Source organism: Hevea brasiliensis, chromosome 2 (assembly GCF_030052815.1).
Source record: "Hevea brasiliensis isolate MT/VB/25A 57/8 chromosome 2, ASM3005281v1, whole genome shotgun sequence".
Lineage (NCBI taxonomy): Eukaryota > Viridiplantae > Streptophyta > Magnoliopsida > Malpighiales > Euphorbiaceae > Hevea > Hevea brasiliensis.
The window spans coordinates 114,785,878-114,804,410 of NC_079494.1; the positions used below are offsets into that span (position 1 = coordinate 114,785,878).

Genomic DNA, 18,533 nt, shown 5'->3' on the forward strand with positions numbered 1-18,533 from the left:
ATATATAATTCGATTTTCATGATTTGATTCGATTCGATTTGGACCGAATGCTCACTCCTACCTGCAATCTCCTACAGCTGAAGGTCATGGTGGAGAGGCTCAGGCAACTGGAGATGAAAATGGTACTGTTGGTGGTGTGAGCGTAAACAATTAATCTTTTGTTGTGGGGATAACTCAGATACTTCTGAAGAAGAAGGATGGATCGCTATTCCACATGGGGAACTTCCTGATGGTTGGAACAATGCTCAAGATATACATTCACTACGCTCCCTGAATTGGGCATTTGTTTTTCCTGGTGAGCAAGTTCATATCCTGGCATGTTTGCTAGCATAAAAGCAGGATACATAAATTAGGCATATTGGACCACAAAAAGGCGAAATGATTTCTCTAATTATATAAATATTTTAACTTTGTATCAACCCAACGTCTTTCATCGAAAGCAATTATAGTCAAAACCTCAAAATAAATTTTGGGATTTTGAATTTTATTCAGCTAGAGCTGTGATTGATACTAAAAAGAAGTAAAAAAAAAAAAAAAAATTTATAGTCAATGAATTTTGTTGTAGTTAACAGAATGAATCCTAAGATTGTGAGATTTGTATACAATTACTTTTGATTCTAAAAATTGGGATATGTTATTCAAAATTAAAATGTTTAAATATAATTACCAATTAAGAAAAACGTTTGGCTTTTCTATCCAATTTTACTCCTTTTGAAATTGATGCAATGATGTTTATGAATGGCATAGGACAAAACCCTGAAAAACAAAATAGGAATGTGAAACAATTTTGGTATCTAGAGAAGGGGAAGTGAGTATTGATGGTCAAGTTATAGACCGAAATGGGAATGAGCCATCAAAAAACCATTGTTTTGCATTTGGTTGATGTTTATGACATCTTTATGATGAGGCAAAGGAAAGGCCCACTTACAGTTTCTCTCAAATGACTTGCAGCTTCTATCATGCGTCATATTTTTTGAACTAATAAGAAATTAATCATGTGTCCATTTGAAACATAATAAGCACCAAGATCCTATTTCCTAACGAGTAGCGATCTATGTGTGTTTGTTTACCTGCTCTGCATGGAAAGAAAATGTTTTTATCAATTTCAAACTCCTTAATCAATTCCTAATTGCAAGCAGAGAACATTTCCAAATTTCCAATCTTCTTTAATTAATATGTAACATGTATTAGTCAAGCCACGTGGACAGCGCAATTCTGCTACCGTTAATCAAGTTTATCCTATAATTAAGCTAATGCACCACCCTTCCTCATCCCCTCTCCTGGTTTTGGTTTTTCAATCTTCAATTCAACCTATATATTTTCTCTTTTGCTCATCATTTCATCTTCCCTCTTTTTTTTATCTTTCTATGTTTGAAGAATAATTAATTAATATGATACCCTGGCCTTTATTTTATTAATATACAGCCCTGCAAAGATCATCACCCTTGTGATTAATTTGTTTGATTTAATTATCGGTGATAATTGTTGAGAAATTTTTGCCTATACCTGATATATTATATATTCAAAATATAAATATATGATATTCATATATTTAATAGGTGAGTATCACCGTATATCTTATTTATTGAGTCTATGGTAGATCAGGTTTAGAGTAAGAAAAATTCATAATTAATACAACTAGTGGTTAAAAGTTGATAACTAATTATGATTAATCGTTTAAGAAAATTGATGGCTACTATTTATATGTTAAATGATGATTAAAGATATAATTTATTTTTAACTATATTTTCAAATAATTTATATTATTTTTGTAAAAGATAAATTATAACAAATTAAAAATAAAAGTTGATTGGTTATTGAGTTAATAGTTGTTTTTTTTTTTTGGGTAGGACAAGAAAACAAAAAAGCAGGCTCAAAGGAAGCCTGCAAATTACAAATGAGTATCCAGCCAAACTGTGCTCACCGAGACGAACAAGCAAGATTAGCCGAGCAATTCGCACATGAGTTAGCCTCCCTGAACACATGAACATCACGCACCGACCAGTCAATATAATAATAATAATTAATTAGTCTATTATTCTTTGCGCCCAAAATACAAGCCAAGCACACAAAATGATGTCTCAAAGACATGAGGGGTTGACATAAGCTCGTATACGCCGCAGACTAAAGACAATCAATTTCATACCTTCCTTCAAGGTTCATTCAATTTTCAGTGCAAAAAAAAGCTTCATTAATTCAATTTTATTTTTCTCTTTTAGTTTATTTTTTTCAAAAATGTGACAAGTCAAAACAATTGCACATAAAAACATGCCCTACAAGCAGCTTTATACATGCATGTTTCTCTCCTCAATATGCAATTCATTGTTCATTCATTAGCTTTAGCCTCTTCATTTAACAAACTTTTGCTTGTCGTTTGAGGAAACAATATGAATTGTTAGCATAATTACAGCAATTAGCATGATTATAAGAGATTTGTGTTAGCATAATTACAACAATTAACATGATTATAGGAGATTTGTATAATTACAGCAATTAGCATGATTATAGGAGATTTGTGTAGCATAATTACAGCAATTATTATTCTTGTCTAAATTAGTTCATATTCTCATATATAAATAGATGTAATATCTCTGTAAATAAGACACAGATAAATACACAATCCTTTCCTTCATTACTTGTATTCTTTCTTATAATATGGTATCAGAGCCGTAAAGCTTTTATTTTTAGTTTCTGGGGTCTCTCTTCTCTCTCTACAACCTGTTCTGGTTCATTATTTCATTCCTGTTATTATACCATTTTTTTTTCTCCTCATCTTGTTATCAATGGAGAAATCTGATATTTCAAAACATATTGCAACTACTCGATTCTCATATCAGAAATCTGGCAATCAACACTGTAAGAATTATAATCAAATTGGTCATGCTTTTGCATATTGTCCTACTATAGAATGCAGATATTGTCATGGTTACGGTCATATTCTTGAACATTGTCCTACACGCCCTTCAAGACCAAAAGGAGGGCATTCTAAATTCAAGAATGTCTCAAAGCCTGGATCTTCCTCTGTCACTGCTGTTGCTGCTACTGAGGGTTCTACTGCCATCACCATGAGTGATCTTGAGGCACTATTCAAATAGGTTATCTCTTCTAATTCTCATGCTGCCATGTCTGCCACTCCGGGTAATTCTTATTGGCTTTTTGACTCTGCATGTTGTAATCATATGACTAATAATCTTAAATTCTTGTCTTCTGCAAAACCTGTATCTTCCTTACCACCAATCCATACTGCAAATGGTACTAAAATGAACATCACACATACTGGTCATGTGTCTACCTCAAATCTTCATCTCCCTGACACCTATTATATCCCTAATTTAACACTCAATCTTATTTCTGTTGGTCAGTTGTGTGAAAAATGACTAAATGTTATTTTTTCTCCCCATGGTGTCCAGGTACAGGATCCACAAACGGGACAGATTCTTGGGAAGGGTCTCAGAGTTGGTTAATTATTTGAGCTTGCATCTTTACATCTTCCTCAGAGATTTGTGTCTGCAGCTACAATCCCTAATTCCTCCATTCACCAATGGCATCTTCGTCTTGGTCATGCTTTTGCCAGTAAAATTCAACCTTTAATTTCTCGTGGATTATTAGGATCTACTAAGTTTGAGTCATTTAATTGTTTAAATTGTTACCTTGCAAAACAACCTGCATTATCTTTTTCTCATAATAATACTACTTCAGACACTCCTTTTGGTTTAATTCATTTTGACATTTGGGGTCCTTCTCCTATTTCTTCAATAAATGGTTTTCGTTATTTTGTGATATTTATTGATGATTATTCTCGGTTTACTTGGATATATTTTTTGAAACATTGATCTAAGTTATCACAAATTTACATCACATTTGCAAAAATGATTAAAACTCAGTTCTCTTGTTACATTAAAATTCTCCGAACAGACAATGCCATGGAATATCGAGATTCTTCTTTACTTCAGTTTCTTAGTCAACAAGGCACAGTTGTTCAACATTCTTGTCCTCACACCTCTCAACAGAATGGGCGAGCCGAACGCAAGCATCTGCATATTATTGATTCTGTACGTACTCTTCTTCTTTCTGCCTCATGTCCATAAAAATTTTGGGGAGAAGCAGCTCTTCATGCTATTTATATTATTAATCATCTTCCCACCTTGGTTCTTCATAATTTATCTCCTTTTGAAAAGTTGTTTGGACAACCTCCTGACTATTCCATCCTTAAACCTTTTGGATGTGTTTCTTTTATTCTTTTACAACCTCATGAACATATCAAATTAGAACCCCGTACTCGTCTATGTTGTTTTCTTAGTTATGGCATTGAACACAAAGGGTATCTTTGTTGGGATCCTGTTTCTAATAAGTTACGCATCTCTCGTCATGTTACCTTTTGGGACATTACTATGTTCTCTTCTCTTTCCAAATTTCATCACTCTGTCAATACTGACTCTCTATTTTTCACTGACTTCTCCAAAGAGCTATTTTTAAGTCCTGATCCAGGTGATTGTGATGTGCTTAATATTAGCCCAACTACACCTGCCCTTGTTGAATCTGCACCAGTTGTTGTTCCAGTACCTGCGCCTGCATCTCCTCCTAGCACTACTCGTCGTCGTTCTACCCGTGTAAGAGAAACTCCTCATTATCTTTCTGATTTTCACTGTTACTCTACTATTGCAACCCTTCATGAGCCTCATTCTTATCGTGAGGCAAGTACTGACCCTCTTTGGCAGCAAGCTATGACTGACGAACTTCAGGCTTTAGAGAAAACTCATACTTGGGATTTAGTTGATCTTCCACCAAACAAGACCCCTATTGGTTGCAAATGGATTTACAAAATCAAGACCCGTTTTGATGGAATTATTGAACACTACAAAGCTCGCTTAGTAGCCAAAGGGTACGCTCAAGAGTATGGTATCGACTATGAAGAAACTTTTGCTCCAGTGGCCCGATTAACATCTATTCGCAGTCTCTTAGCTATTGCTGCAATTCGTAAATGGAAACTTTTCTAGATGGATGTCAAAAATGCTTTTCTTCATGGTGATTTAACAGAAGAGATTTATATGCATCCTCCTCCTGGTTATCATTCTCCTCATAAGGTTTGCAAACTTCGGCAAGCCTTATATGGATTAAAACAAGCTCCCAGGGCCTGGTTTGCCAAATTTAGTTCCACTCTTGCTCAACTTGGTTTTCTCTCTAGTCCACATGATTCTGCATTATTCACTCATGAACCGATGGTATTGTTCTTCTGTTGGTTTATGTTGATGATATGATAATAACAGGAGATGATTCATCTGGTATTTCGAAGTTACAATATTATCTCAATCAGCATTTTGAAATGAAAGACCTGGGTTCTCTCAGCTATTTTTTGGGTCTTGAAGTTTCTCAAAATGCTGATGGCTATTATCTATCTCAAGTCAAGTATGCATCCGACTTACTTTCTTGAGCAGGCATCACTGATAGCAAAACCGTATCAACCCCATTGGAGCTCAATTGCAAACTTACACCTCTTGATGACACTCCTCTTGATGATCCTACTTTATATCGACAGCTTGTTGGGAGTCTTGTTTATCTCACAGTTACTCGACCTGATATTTCATATGCTGTTCATCTGGTCAGCCAATTTATGTCTGCTCCTCGCTCAACTCATTTCTCTGCAGTACTTCGAATCCTTCGTTATATCAAAGGCACTCTTTTTCATGGTTTGCACTTTTCCGCTACCTCCTCCCTAGTATTATCTGGCTACTCTGATGCTAATTGGGCTGGTGATCGGCTGCATCGCCGCTTCTACAATCGTTATTGTTTCTTCTTGGGTAATTCTCTTATCTCTTGGCGTAGCAAAAAGCAAACTGTTGTTGCACGTTCTAGCACAGAATCTGAATATCGTGCTCTTGCTGATGCTACATTTGAATTACTTTGGTTACGGTGGTTATTAACTGATTTGGGTGTCATTCATTCTTCTGCCACAATGCTTCATTGCGATAATAGAAGTGCCATGCAGATTTCTCATAATGATGTATTTCATGAGCGTACCAAACACATCGAAATTGATTATCATTTTGTACGTCATCATGTTGCTCATGGCACCATATGTTTGATTCCTGTCTCCTCTGTCAGCCAAACCGCTGATATATTCACCAAAACGCATCCTCCCGCTCGCTTTCAGAATCTCTTAAGCAAACTCAAGTTGGCACCTGTGCTATCACCTCGAGTTTGAAGGGGGGGGGGGGTGTTAGCATGATTACAGCAATTAGCATGATTATAGGAGATTTGTGTATTAAAGCAATTAGCATGATTATAGGAGATTTGTATAGCATAATTACATCAATTATTATTCTTGTCTAAATTAGTTCATATTCTCATGTATAAATAGATGTAATATCTCTGTAAATAAGACACAGATAAATACACAATCTTTTCCTTCATTACTTGTATTCTTTCTTCTAACATGAAGAATCTAAATCTTCTTATTTTAGCGACAACTCTGGTTTTTCTGATGAGCATGCAAGCTCATGAAGCCATTAGAGTTCCATTTCCTCGTAGAGAAGGAGATCCGATCGGGGAGAAAGTAGTCGGGTTATTAGAGTCTCTAGTGGCTCCAGTTACTCCTCGATCCAGCGGCTGCTCTTATACTCCCAAACTTGGAGGTCCATGTGCATAATGAAATAAATTATGCCGACCGGGCTATGGCTCCTCCGCCTCCATACCAACATCTTATGGCTCTAGTTGGAATTTCTGCTAACCGAAAATGAAAGCTTTTGTTGCCGGTCCGGTGGCTAGTTAATTACTTGATCTTTATATATACTAGAGTCGGTCGTTAGACTTGTATTTAAGAAACTACGTACAAGTCTTCATTTCTTTATATTTACCAAGTTCAAGAATACTTTTCTTGCACAACGCACAATAATCTGTATGAATAAATTAAATAAAATGCCCAATGCTTCTTTCTGGTTATTTAAATCACCTTTTTTTTCTTCCTTGGTCTCTCGTCTGCTGTTCCGATGAGATTTGTTTAGTTTCATATATCTTCGTGATACTACTGATAATTAATATTACATTAATTAAGAAACTTATATATTAATTCATTACTGCACACTAGTATGCCACTATCAATTTAGAAACTTGATAGATTAATGACCAATTGCATGGCTGAAGAGACGTACAACAAGTAATTAAGCTTCTAAAAAGAGATGGAGAGCAATGTGCTAATGAATTAATTAAGGTTTTGATTTTTTGGAATTGTGAATATCCCAAAATCAGGTTGAGACTGATGAGATTTGTACTGAGTGTACATGCACCATACTTATTTTTTATATTATAAAGAGGGCTACTTTTTTCTTAGAAAGAGCATTACTTTTATACGTTCTCCAAAAACTGATCAAAGAATGATAGTTTCCACAGACTATCACCATCTCGAACTCCTACTGCTCCAAAATTATAAATATAATTTTCATACTAATTGGCGCATCTCCAGAATCATCCCAAAGCCTGTAAAACAGTTGGATATATAACATCCTGAAATTCTGACAAAATTCTAGTTCACCCTCAAAGGCTCAAATTAACTCTTGTCAATAACTTGGGCATTGGAGGATATCGGTACGTATCATCTTTTTTAAGTTGCTTAATCTTGGAACGAAAATTTGCTGAGAAGTCCAGATGCGGAATGGTTCCCGGCCAGCGGCCTTTGCATAGTTCCTTGCAAGTTACTAAATTTAGTCTTACCAATATGGTCCACGGTATATGGTATTCGTCATTGCGCTTAACTTTTCAAATAGACCAGCGACCTAAAGAACAAGCTTCTCACTTCCCTCATAAAACCATCTCCCTATTGAAGAAGCCTGTGCGCAAAAGTCTACAGAATTCAATAAACACTTAGCTGGTTTGGCTAGTCTAACCACATTGTATTGCACCATGGTAGTTGGCTAGAACAAGTTTTAACCTCACTCTGATCTTTAATTAAGACGTCATATGACTGCAACATATGGAATTTTGTGTGCAATAGTCTATGCGTTTTTGGGGTGGACTGCTTACCGGTGCGAAATGAAATCCACCTTCTTTATTTCTCTATTTAGACTTGACAAAAATGAAATACACATGCAATTTCAGTAGTTAATTAATAAGCTTATTAAAATCTAACTTCTATCTTTCCAATTTTTTGTGCCCAACAGACAAACCAAGCCAAGACAGCTTCAGAAAAATTTTCCATGGCAGGCACGCAATGGTCAAGAATTCCATTGATTCCTAGTCCTAGAATGCACAGTATAACTGCGAAAACCCAATTCAATTTCAAACACGTACCTCATGGTTTTTCTTTTTTCTTTTTTTCATCGTGAAAAGGTAAAATTCTATTCTGTTTTTTTTTTTTTTAATCGAATGTTGTATATTATTCATGATAAAGAAGATTCATACAACCTATCCTCGACCAACTTAGCAAACTGAATATGTGGATTGTAGTTCAAACCTGGTTGGATTAACCCGAAGTCTAGCATTACAAGTTACACTCGGAATCAAAGGGGTGGGGCTTGGGTTGGGAGGGAGGGGGCGATGGATAGAGGAGAGAGGGAGATCTGGGTTCTTCTGAAGGAGAGCTGGGCTGGGGAGGGTTTAAATAAACCTGGGCTTGGTCTCGGCAATGAAAATGGACAGAGGCCTTGGATTAATGTGAGGCTTGGCCCAATTTCAATCAATTCGGTTTTATATTGACTTTTTAGTTTAGAAATTGAACCGAACTAAGAATCAACATTCCTTAAAATTTTATTTCGAACCAAGTCAATTAACCAAAATAATTAAATTACATCAGTTACCTACCCACTCAACTGCATTGAGAGAAAATGGTTTTATTAATTTCAACTCCTTAATTAATTCATAATCGCAAGCAGAGACCATTTCCAAATTTCCAATCCCCTTTAATTAATATGTAACACGTAGTAGTCTAGCCACGAGGGGGGCGCAATTCTGCTACTGTTAAGCAAGTTTGAAGCTGATGCACCTGATTCTGGTTTTTCAATCTTCAATTCAACCTCTGTATTTTCTGTTTTGCTCATCATTTCATCTTCCTGTTTTTCTCTCTATGTTTGAAGAATTAATTAATATGATCCCTACCCTTTATTTTATTAATATATACTTTGATTTTGACAACGAACATTTTATTTGTAAAAATTACTCTATTTAAATCTGAATTTAAATTCTATTAATATTTTCAAGATCTGAATTCGTCTTAAATTTAATTAAATTTTTTTTTTTACTACTTGAGCTTGTCCTAAGCTCGATTATTAATATTCAAACCCATTTAGTTTTATATTTTTTAATTAATAATCTATATAAAAAATATTTTTTATTAATAACTTATATTTTAAAACTTTAATTATTTCATAAAATATTTAAATTCTATTTTATTTAAAATAAAAAATATAAACTTTATAAATATTATTATAAAAAATATATATTTTATATTTAATTAAATATTTATATAAACGAGTTTAGATAACGAATACCTAACATGCAAAATCCAAACCCATCAAGTATTATTTTTCAAATCCAAATTCATCTCAAATTTATTTATATACTATCTAAATTCATTCTATTAGAATTTCATAAAATTGAATATCCGTAAAAATTTAACTCATTGCCATCCCTACTTCAGATACCTAGCCCCATGATGATAGAGTATGCTTGATATTTAATGGGTTTTAAGAAATTTTCAAGTAAACATAAAAAAAAAAAAAGGAAAGAAATGGATTGTTGTAACGGTTAACAAGATGATCATCTGCGTTCATAAACATTGAAAAAAAAAAACTAATAATAAAACCAAACAGAGAAATTATAATAATAATTAACCAAACAAAGAAATTATAATAATGATTAACTTGGCATTCATACATTAATTAGTCTATTATTCTTTGAGACCAAAATACAAGCCAAGCATCAAAATGATGTCTCTAAGACTTGAGGGTCTATTATACGCCACAGACTATGGCTAATAAGATTCAATTTCGTACCTACCACCCTCTTTCCTTCAAGGTTCATTCAATTTTCAATTCAAAAAAGGGTTCATTAATTCAAAATTTCTTTTCTAATTTATTTTTTCAAAAGGGTCACAAGTCAGAAACACTAAAAACAAGCCCTACAAGCAGCTATATATATATGCATGTTTCTCTCCTCAACGCAATTCATTACTTATTAATTAGCTTTAGCCTCTTCATATATTTAACAACCTTTTGCTTATCGTTTGAAGAAACAATATGAGACATCTAATTAATATTCTTATTTTTGCTACAACTCTGGTTTTTCTGATGAGCATGCAAGCTCATGAGGCGATTAGAGTTCCATTTCCTCATAGAGAAGGAGGTCTGATCGTGGAGAAAGTAGTCGAGTTATTAGAGTCTCTAAGGACTGAAGTTACTCCTTCTGGGCCCAGTGGCTGCTCTTATGTTCCCACACCTGGACGTCCATGTGTGAATAATGAAAGGAACTATGCAGGCCGGGTTATGGCTCCTCCGCCTCCATGCCAACATCTTATGGCACCAGATGCAATGTCTGCTAGCCGTAAATGAAAGCTTTTGCTGCCGGTCACACACTATTATACTGGCTTACGTACTTTCTACTTAATTACTTGTTCTTTGCATATACTACAGTCGGTCGCTATACTTGTAATAAAGAAACTACGTACAAGACTTCACTTCTTTATATTTATCAAGTTCAAGAATATTTTTCTTGCAGAACGCATAATAATCTGTATGAATAAACTAAATAAAGTGCCCATGGCTTCTTTCTGTTTATTTATATCATATCTTTCTCTTCCCTTTGTCTCTTGTCTCCTGTTCCGATATGATTATTAGTTTCTGGTATCTTTGTAATGCTAGTTAATAATTAATATTATATAAATTAAGAAACTTATATATACAGAGGCAGAAGTAGAATTAATTTTTGAGGGGTAAAAAATAAATATTAAAAAAATTAGAGGAAATCTTGATATAAATGCAGGTATTAAAATAAAAATATAAAATATTGAGAGATTTAAATTAAATGATATAAAAATATAAATGAAATTTGCATAGAATTACAAAGATTAAAACAAAAATAGGGGTAAATGGTAATTTAAAAAAAATACACTAAATTTTATATGTAAAATTTTAAATTTAAAAATTTTAAGTTGTGGAAATAATTTTAAAAAAATAATTAAAATCTATGAGAAATATTATAATTTTGGGCTAGAAAGTAGTTCCACCCCTTATGTATAATAGATTAATGAGCAATTGCATGCCTGAGACTGATTGATCTATTTATGTTATTCAAAAACTGGTCAAAGAATGATAGTTTCAACGGACTATCAACATCTCCAACTCCTACTGCTCCAAAGTTATATATAAAATTTTCATACTAATTGGTGCGTCTCCAGAATCATCCCAAAGCCTGTGAAACAGTTGGATGTGTAACATCCTGAAATTTTAACAAAATTCTAGCTCACCTCAAAGGCTCAAAAAAGAACTCTAGTTCAAGTTGCTACTTCTAATTTTCTTGTACTGGTGATATTTCACCCATTTCCTTCAATTTTAATAAAATTTCCAGCCTATTAGAAAAAAAAAAAAAAAAAAAACCCTAGTAATTAACTTGAGCATTGGAAGATGTCGGTACATATCATCTTTTGTGAGTTACTTAAGTCTTGGAACGAAAGTTTGCTGAGAAGTACAGATGCGGAATAGTTCCTGGCCAGCGGCCATTAGTACCCTGGTTCCAGGCAAGTTACTAAAATTTAATTAGTCTTGCCAATGTGGCCAACGGTACATGGTACTCGTCATTGCGCGTATCTTTTTGAAAAAGACCAGTGACCTGAAGAACAAGCTTCCCACTTTCCTAAAATAAAACCGTCTCCCCATAGAAGAAGGCTACACGAAAGTCTACAGGATTCAATAAACACGCAGCTGGCTAGTCTAGCCACATGGTATTGCGCCATGGTAGTTGGCTGAAACGATTTTTGACTTCTTTAATTTTCTTTTTTTGCTAAGCTCATTCTGTATGATCTTTAATACGTCTTCTGACTGCAAGATATGGAATTTTGAATGCAATAGTCTATTCGTTTCTGGTGTGGAGTGCTTACTGGTGCGAAACGAAACCCAGCATCTTTGTTTCTTCCTTTAGACTTGACAAAAATGAAATATACATGCAATTTCAGTAGGTAATTAATAAGCTTATTAAAATCTATATTCTACCATTCACAATATTGTCGTTGTAATTAAAATATTAATTTATGATGGACTTGATTTCAATTTTTTGAGCCCAACAGACAAGCCAAGCCAGCTTCAGAAAAATTTTCCATGGCAGGTACACAGTGGTCAAGAATTCCATCGATTCCTAATCCTAGAATGCACAATATATTACTGCGGAAACCCAATTCGATTTCAAACACGTACCCCCTGGGTTTTCTCTTTTTTTTTTTTTTTTTTTTTTTTTCCATTGTGAACAGAGAAATTCCTATATTCAATAGCCAACATTGTCAAGATTCAAGAATCGAATTTAAAGGACTAAATGAAATCATATGTCGTGTACATTGATACTTATAAATACCCCCTACTTCTTTCCTACAAACATCCATTATTAGTAGCTAGCTAACTAGCTTATTACTCTTCTCTCTTTTAATAATACTAATAATCTGTAACTTTTAGACGTACACCAAAAACATGAAGCGTTTCAATATTATTTATCTACTAGTAGTTTTCCTTTTTATTATGAGCATGGAACTGCGTGAGGCTGCTAGAATTCTTGATCATGAAGAAGAATGGATCAATAAAGGTCTTTTGCTGAATTCTCTGCAGAGGGGTCCTGTTTCTCCATCTAAAGGAAGTGACTGCAGCCACATCCCAAAGGGCGGTGCATGCATCAAGGGGATGCACTTCGCTGGCCATGCGAGAACTCCTCCTCCACTTCTCAATTCATACCCTTATGTTATGGTTCCAGTTGGGATGGCTGCCGCTAATTATCGTGAATAAATTTAATAATTACACGCGGCAGGCTGCAGCCATCAGTGACGGAATTATATTTTTCTTAAAGTTTAGGCAAATCTTATGTATTTATCAAAAATAAAGACAGTCACTTATATATATATATATGAAACAATTTAATCAAACTGATTTCCTTTGCATTATTCACATTCTTATGGAGGATTTGACAAAGGATAATAATGAAACCTAATTTTATTAATAGCCATCTGGATAAAGATGAAGGATTGCTGCCATGTTCATCCATCTTCTTCTCCTGACTTTTTTCTGTTGTTTAGAATTTAGATCGTCTATCTTTCAATCAAAATCGTCGGCTCATTGTTTTGTTGTATTTTAGATTGTTCAATCTGGTCATGCCTAGCTAGATGAGAATTCATGTGATCTACTTGTGCTATGGATACCATTAAAAAATTGTCCTTTGTATATTGCAAAGGAAAGTTTCCCTTGACAATAGAAAAGTTATCAAAGTCTCCCCACTCATAAATTTAGTAAGTCAAAAAAGTGGAGTTTTTTTAAAGATTTTATTATATTTTTAAAATAGCCTTCCTCTCAAACCAACTTAATACTGTAAAAATCCATACTTTACCTCTTTCGAGTGTTTTCTCATCATCCAGGAAGAAAGGTGGAAAGTTCCCCTTTTGGATGGAAACCTTTCCTTGCGATTCTCAAACTACATTGTAGGTTCCTACCTTAACAACCAGTCTTAAATCACCTTCGCTAATTTCTTTCTCCTGATGTATTCCTTGTAAACAGAAACATAGAATATTAAATTAATAATAATAAAAGTATTGATTGAAGCAGAAGGTTTAGACACCAGGAAGTCTCCCACTGTGAATAGTGGGAGATTCACTTTCACCTTGTTTTGTCATCTTAACTCTCACTATACCACATCCTTTCCTTAATTCAACAGTATAGTAGCACTGCCATAACTTCTTTCTCAAAATTCTTCTTGTTCTCTTATCATTTTTGTTGAAATAATTTTAGAAATATGTTTTATCAGTTTGATTAATAATCTGACCTTAGTAGAATCAATCTAAAAAAAAGAAACAAAAAATTATTCTCTTTAGAGTCCGCAAAACGCTAGAAGGAGGGCTTGAACCTCCGACCTTGTGGTTAACAGCCACACGCTCTAACCAACTGAGCTATTCCAGCTTCTGATGATTAATCAATTAACAACTAATTACTTATCCGTCATCTCATCTGTCTATCTCCCCGTCTGCCAACTTGGCCCACAACCACTGCCTTAATTTAATTTAATTTTTTTAACACATCATAAATTCTTAAAATTAAAATTTGAATTTCTCAACTCTTTCTTTATAAACAAATACTTGCTGTTATTAAATTATTTAATAGTCTAATAATGATCAATTAGTGCAATGGTCTCTTCCAATAAAGAAAACAGTGCTATAGCTGATTAGTTTTAATTTCACTTGAAAAAAAATTGATCAAATGTAATTTTAAATCATTAAAATTAAAAATTAAAAATGAAATTGAATTGAATCCCCTATTAATTAATTTTCCATTCAATCATTGAATCAATTTACATTACGATCAATCATCATATTCACAATTGTATAATTACAAGTCTGTCCTTTCTTATAATATGACGGTTGATCATTATAATCACGTATACTTTTTTTTTTTTGAAATTATAATAATGTATACTTATTCAAAGAATAAAACTGATTCAAATTATACGCATAAAATAAAAATAAATAAAGTTCATGGGTGCTGCAGCTAAAAGTGCTCATCAATTAACGTTAAATGTGAAAATTTGGAGCAACCAATCAGCTCAATCACCATCAAGCTTTAATTTCTTGTTCATGTATCTGATAAAATTTCCTGGTTGCTAAACAATTCATTACTTGGGCAGACTTCTTTGTTGATGTGAACTTGAGGATTGATTCATTCCAAAATAATCCAAACTTGACATGTGACCCTTTCTCTTTTCATTCTATAATTCGTGTTACTGAGTTTTTTTTTACTCGTTGATCACAAATTTAAGATCGTAAAATATAAAATGGGATTCATATGGATTGCACATATTGAAATATATAATAAATCATGTATGGACAAAAATTTTGTAATGGGAAACACGTTCCATAAACTAAAAAGTTGAAAGATTCAACTTATAGAAGATTGTCGCTTTGCATTCATAGTATACAAATACTTAACTTTCCCTCTTATCCTCTTCCGCACTCCTCCATCGATCATTTCATTTAATTTTCCTGCTAGCTTTAGCTTTCTCCAAGAAGATGAGACTTCAAAATCTTGCTCAACCAGCAGCAATCTTGTTTCTTCTGTCCAGCATGCAACCCTTTGACGAGGCTGCCAGATTCCTCGATGAAGAAGAAGAACAACTTATGATCGGAAAGAAAGATATATTGCTCCGGTCTCTGCAGAAGGGCCCTGTCCCTCCTTCTAGGCGAAATGGGTGCATCCATATTCCTGGCCAGGGTGGCGCCCCGTGCATCAGCCAACGGACCTTTGCTGGTCATGCTGTGGCTCTTCCACACGATGCATGCCCTGGTCTTGTCGTTCCTAATTTTGGTGTGGCTCAGTGAAGCATCAAGGTCGATCGTTGGCTACTAACAGAACTCAAAATCTTTAATTGTGAGTCCTGAACGTGGGGTTTAAGGTTAGGTTTAAGGCGTAATGAGATAGTGTATTATGCGTTACATTAATTACCTTTAAAATTTAATGTAATAATCATTCCATTTCTTATAACTTTATTGAGCAATGTTATCTTTTTAAATAACATTTTACTTTAAAATCATTAATATTTTCATCATTATCTACCTACACCATCACTAGGTGGAGTTAGATTTAAAATTATGAGAGAACCATGTATAAATATACATATTTATACAAAATTATGTTAATTATATCATATATAATCATATTATATTAGTTTATTAAAATTAAAAAATATATAATTATCAATTAAATAAAATTATTTTAGAATATACAAAAAAATAATGAAAAGTTAATTTTTGTTTTTTGTTATCGATATAATTCATTAAATAATTACCTTATTGATAAAATCTACAAAATTAATTAAAATTGTATATAATTTGAATAAAAAAATATTAAAAATAATGAAAAGAACAACTATGTAATTAACAGAAGCCAAAAATAAAAATAATATCAATGTAATAATTTCAATAAATTATATTAAATTATAATTAATTATTTATAAATTTGATTAAATATAAGAGTTGTTGGGACTTGGGGCCATGTCCCCCTCTAGTCCCAACATAGCTCCACATCTAATTGTCACCACCTTCATTATCAAACTATTTTGGTCATTTCATCAACAAAGTGAAAGATAAGTAACAAAAAAAAAAAACATTGCCATGAACAAGAAGCACATAGAATATAAGTCTTCCATTTCACAACAAATGTCCTCTAAGTTGATTTAACACAAACAATTAAGGCATGTTTAGAATTGGAGGTCAAAATTATTTTTTTGATATAATTGAAAAAAAACCATTTAATTATTTAAAAATTTAATTTTATATCAAATTTTAATACTCTTAATTAATATATTTAAAATATGCCTTTCTTAATATTAGATCCAACAAAAATACCAAATAGACTCTAAAGCTAATATAATAGAGTTTCAAATAAGTAATAATAGAAAACGAAAATGACAAACATAATTTTGGGATTATAAGTTTCTTAAACACAAGCCTATGTGAATTTCAAATCTCTCCATTAAGTAAAGCTTTAACCTTAACTTGTTTTTCATCATCAGAAATTTTGAGAAAAATATCTGTAATTTTATGATCATAATCAATTTTGTTAGTTATCTTGTGTCGCTTGAATATGCTAAACCCGATAGTTTTATTTATGCATTGTTAATTATCAACGTCATTTTAGTAACTTTAATATCTTTCAATACTTGACTGAGTCTATCATCTTACTAATTTTCATATCAAAAATAGTTGTCGACCCTTTAATTTAGAAAACTTTGCAATACTTTTACTTTTACTCTTTCTTTCTTTCTTTTCTTTTCTTTTCTTTTTTTTTTTTTTATTATCTTAGTGCATGTCTTCTTCAAGACAGATTATAAAGTTATTCATTTTTAATTTAATTTGATTCAATTTTTATATACTAATTTTTTTTTTAACATGCATGTGTACTCGTTAAATGAACTCGTTAATATGTATTCATAATTTAACTTTTTATTTATAATTTTTTGTTCATTTTTTATATAATATAATATTACTATAATATATTAATTTTCAATAACTAATTAAATTTAGATATTTATGATTATATTACCAAATTATTATAACTGTGTTTTACTCCTAATTCAAATTGCTTTGTACGTTTTTAATTTTTTATTTATATATTTAAAATGTTAGTCTTAAAAAAAAATTGAACTATACTTTTTAAAATCATGCATCTTCTTTGATGACATTATTTATATATTTTAGAGTTTCTATAATTCTTTTATTTATACATATTATTGTACAAATAGAATATTAATACGTAAATTATATATATAATGTTTATAAGTTATGTTGAATAATAAAACCAATTAAGAAAAATTCAATTAAACTAAAAAAAAACATAAATTTTAATTTAGTTTTATTTCAATTAACCTATTAATTAAATATCGACCACCACCTATAATAAAGTATTACCATTTTTATATGAACACATTTGTAATATTGAGTTTAAATTATTAGAGATTTAAGAGCCTAAAATATTTAGAAAGAATCTTTTTTAATAAACCTTATAAAAGAAGCCTAATACCATATTTAACTCAAAATTTTAAGATAATAAAACTATAAATTCTTTCTATTTATATGTTTCACTCATCCATCCATTTTTTTTATATGTGAGGATTCCACAGGATACATAATATCTCCATGGAATTGAAATTATTGCGTTGTCAAAGTGCATAAGAGGCTTTGTTGCATGTCAGCATGTGTCTCCTTACGTGGACACAAAACAATATTTAATTAACAAATTAAAAATAGTAATATTGACACTGAAAAAAAAAAAAAAAACCTTTGACTTGAATCTCATCTATTTCGTGGCTGCTGCCTGCAGTTATTAATTATTTATCTGATTTAGAATTTTCATATTATGATATTAAATTAATAATATTTATATTATATATATAAATTCAGAATTTAAATAATAATTCCTTTTTCTTCAAAATATTTTCAAAGAAATAAAATATATATTGACCGAAACTTAAAATAGGGTTGTTACGTTTAATTTTTCTTGCGGTGTAAATTTTACTCTTGACGTAGTGTATATGTGTGACGTGTCTTGAGGATATTGATTAATCTGACTTTGACTTCCTCTGCATCCAATCCATGCATGCATGGCCTTTTATTTTTATTTTGCAGCCATCTTTTCTTCGGAGCTATCTGCTATTGACTTGGACTGTTTCTCTATGATCTCATGTTACTATTAATTTCCCTATCATAAATCATTATTATTTTTAAAAAAAAGTAAAAAGAAAAAAATATATTAACTTAGCATGAAGGATCTGTTTAGCACTATTGTTAAAATTATTATTAAAAAAATTAT

The 18,533-nt window shown here is 32.2% G+C and overlaps 1 non-coding gene across 1 annotated transcript; it reads right to left on the reverse strand.

The window, feature by feature from the left end:
* Positions 1-14,058: 14,058 nt before the first annotated feature.
* On the reverse strand, positions 14,059-14,132 carry TRNAN-GUU (transfer RNA asparagine (anticodon GUU)). Its single transcript has one exon. It is a non-coding gene; the product is annotated as a tRNA-Asn (tRNA).
* Between the last annotated feature and the right edge of the window lie 4,401 nt (positions 14,133-18,533).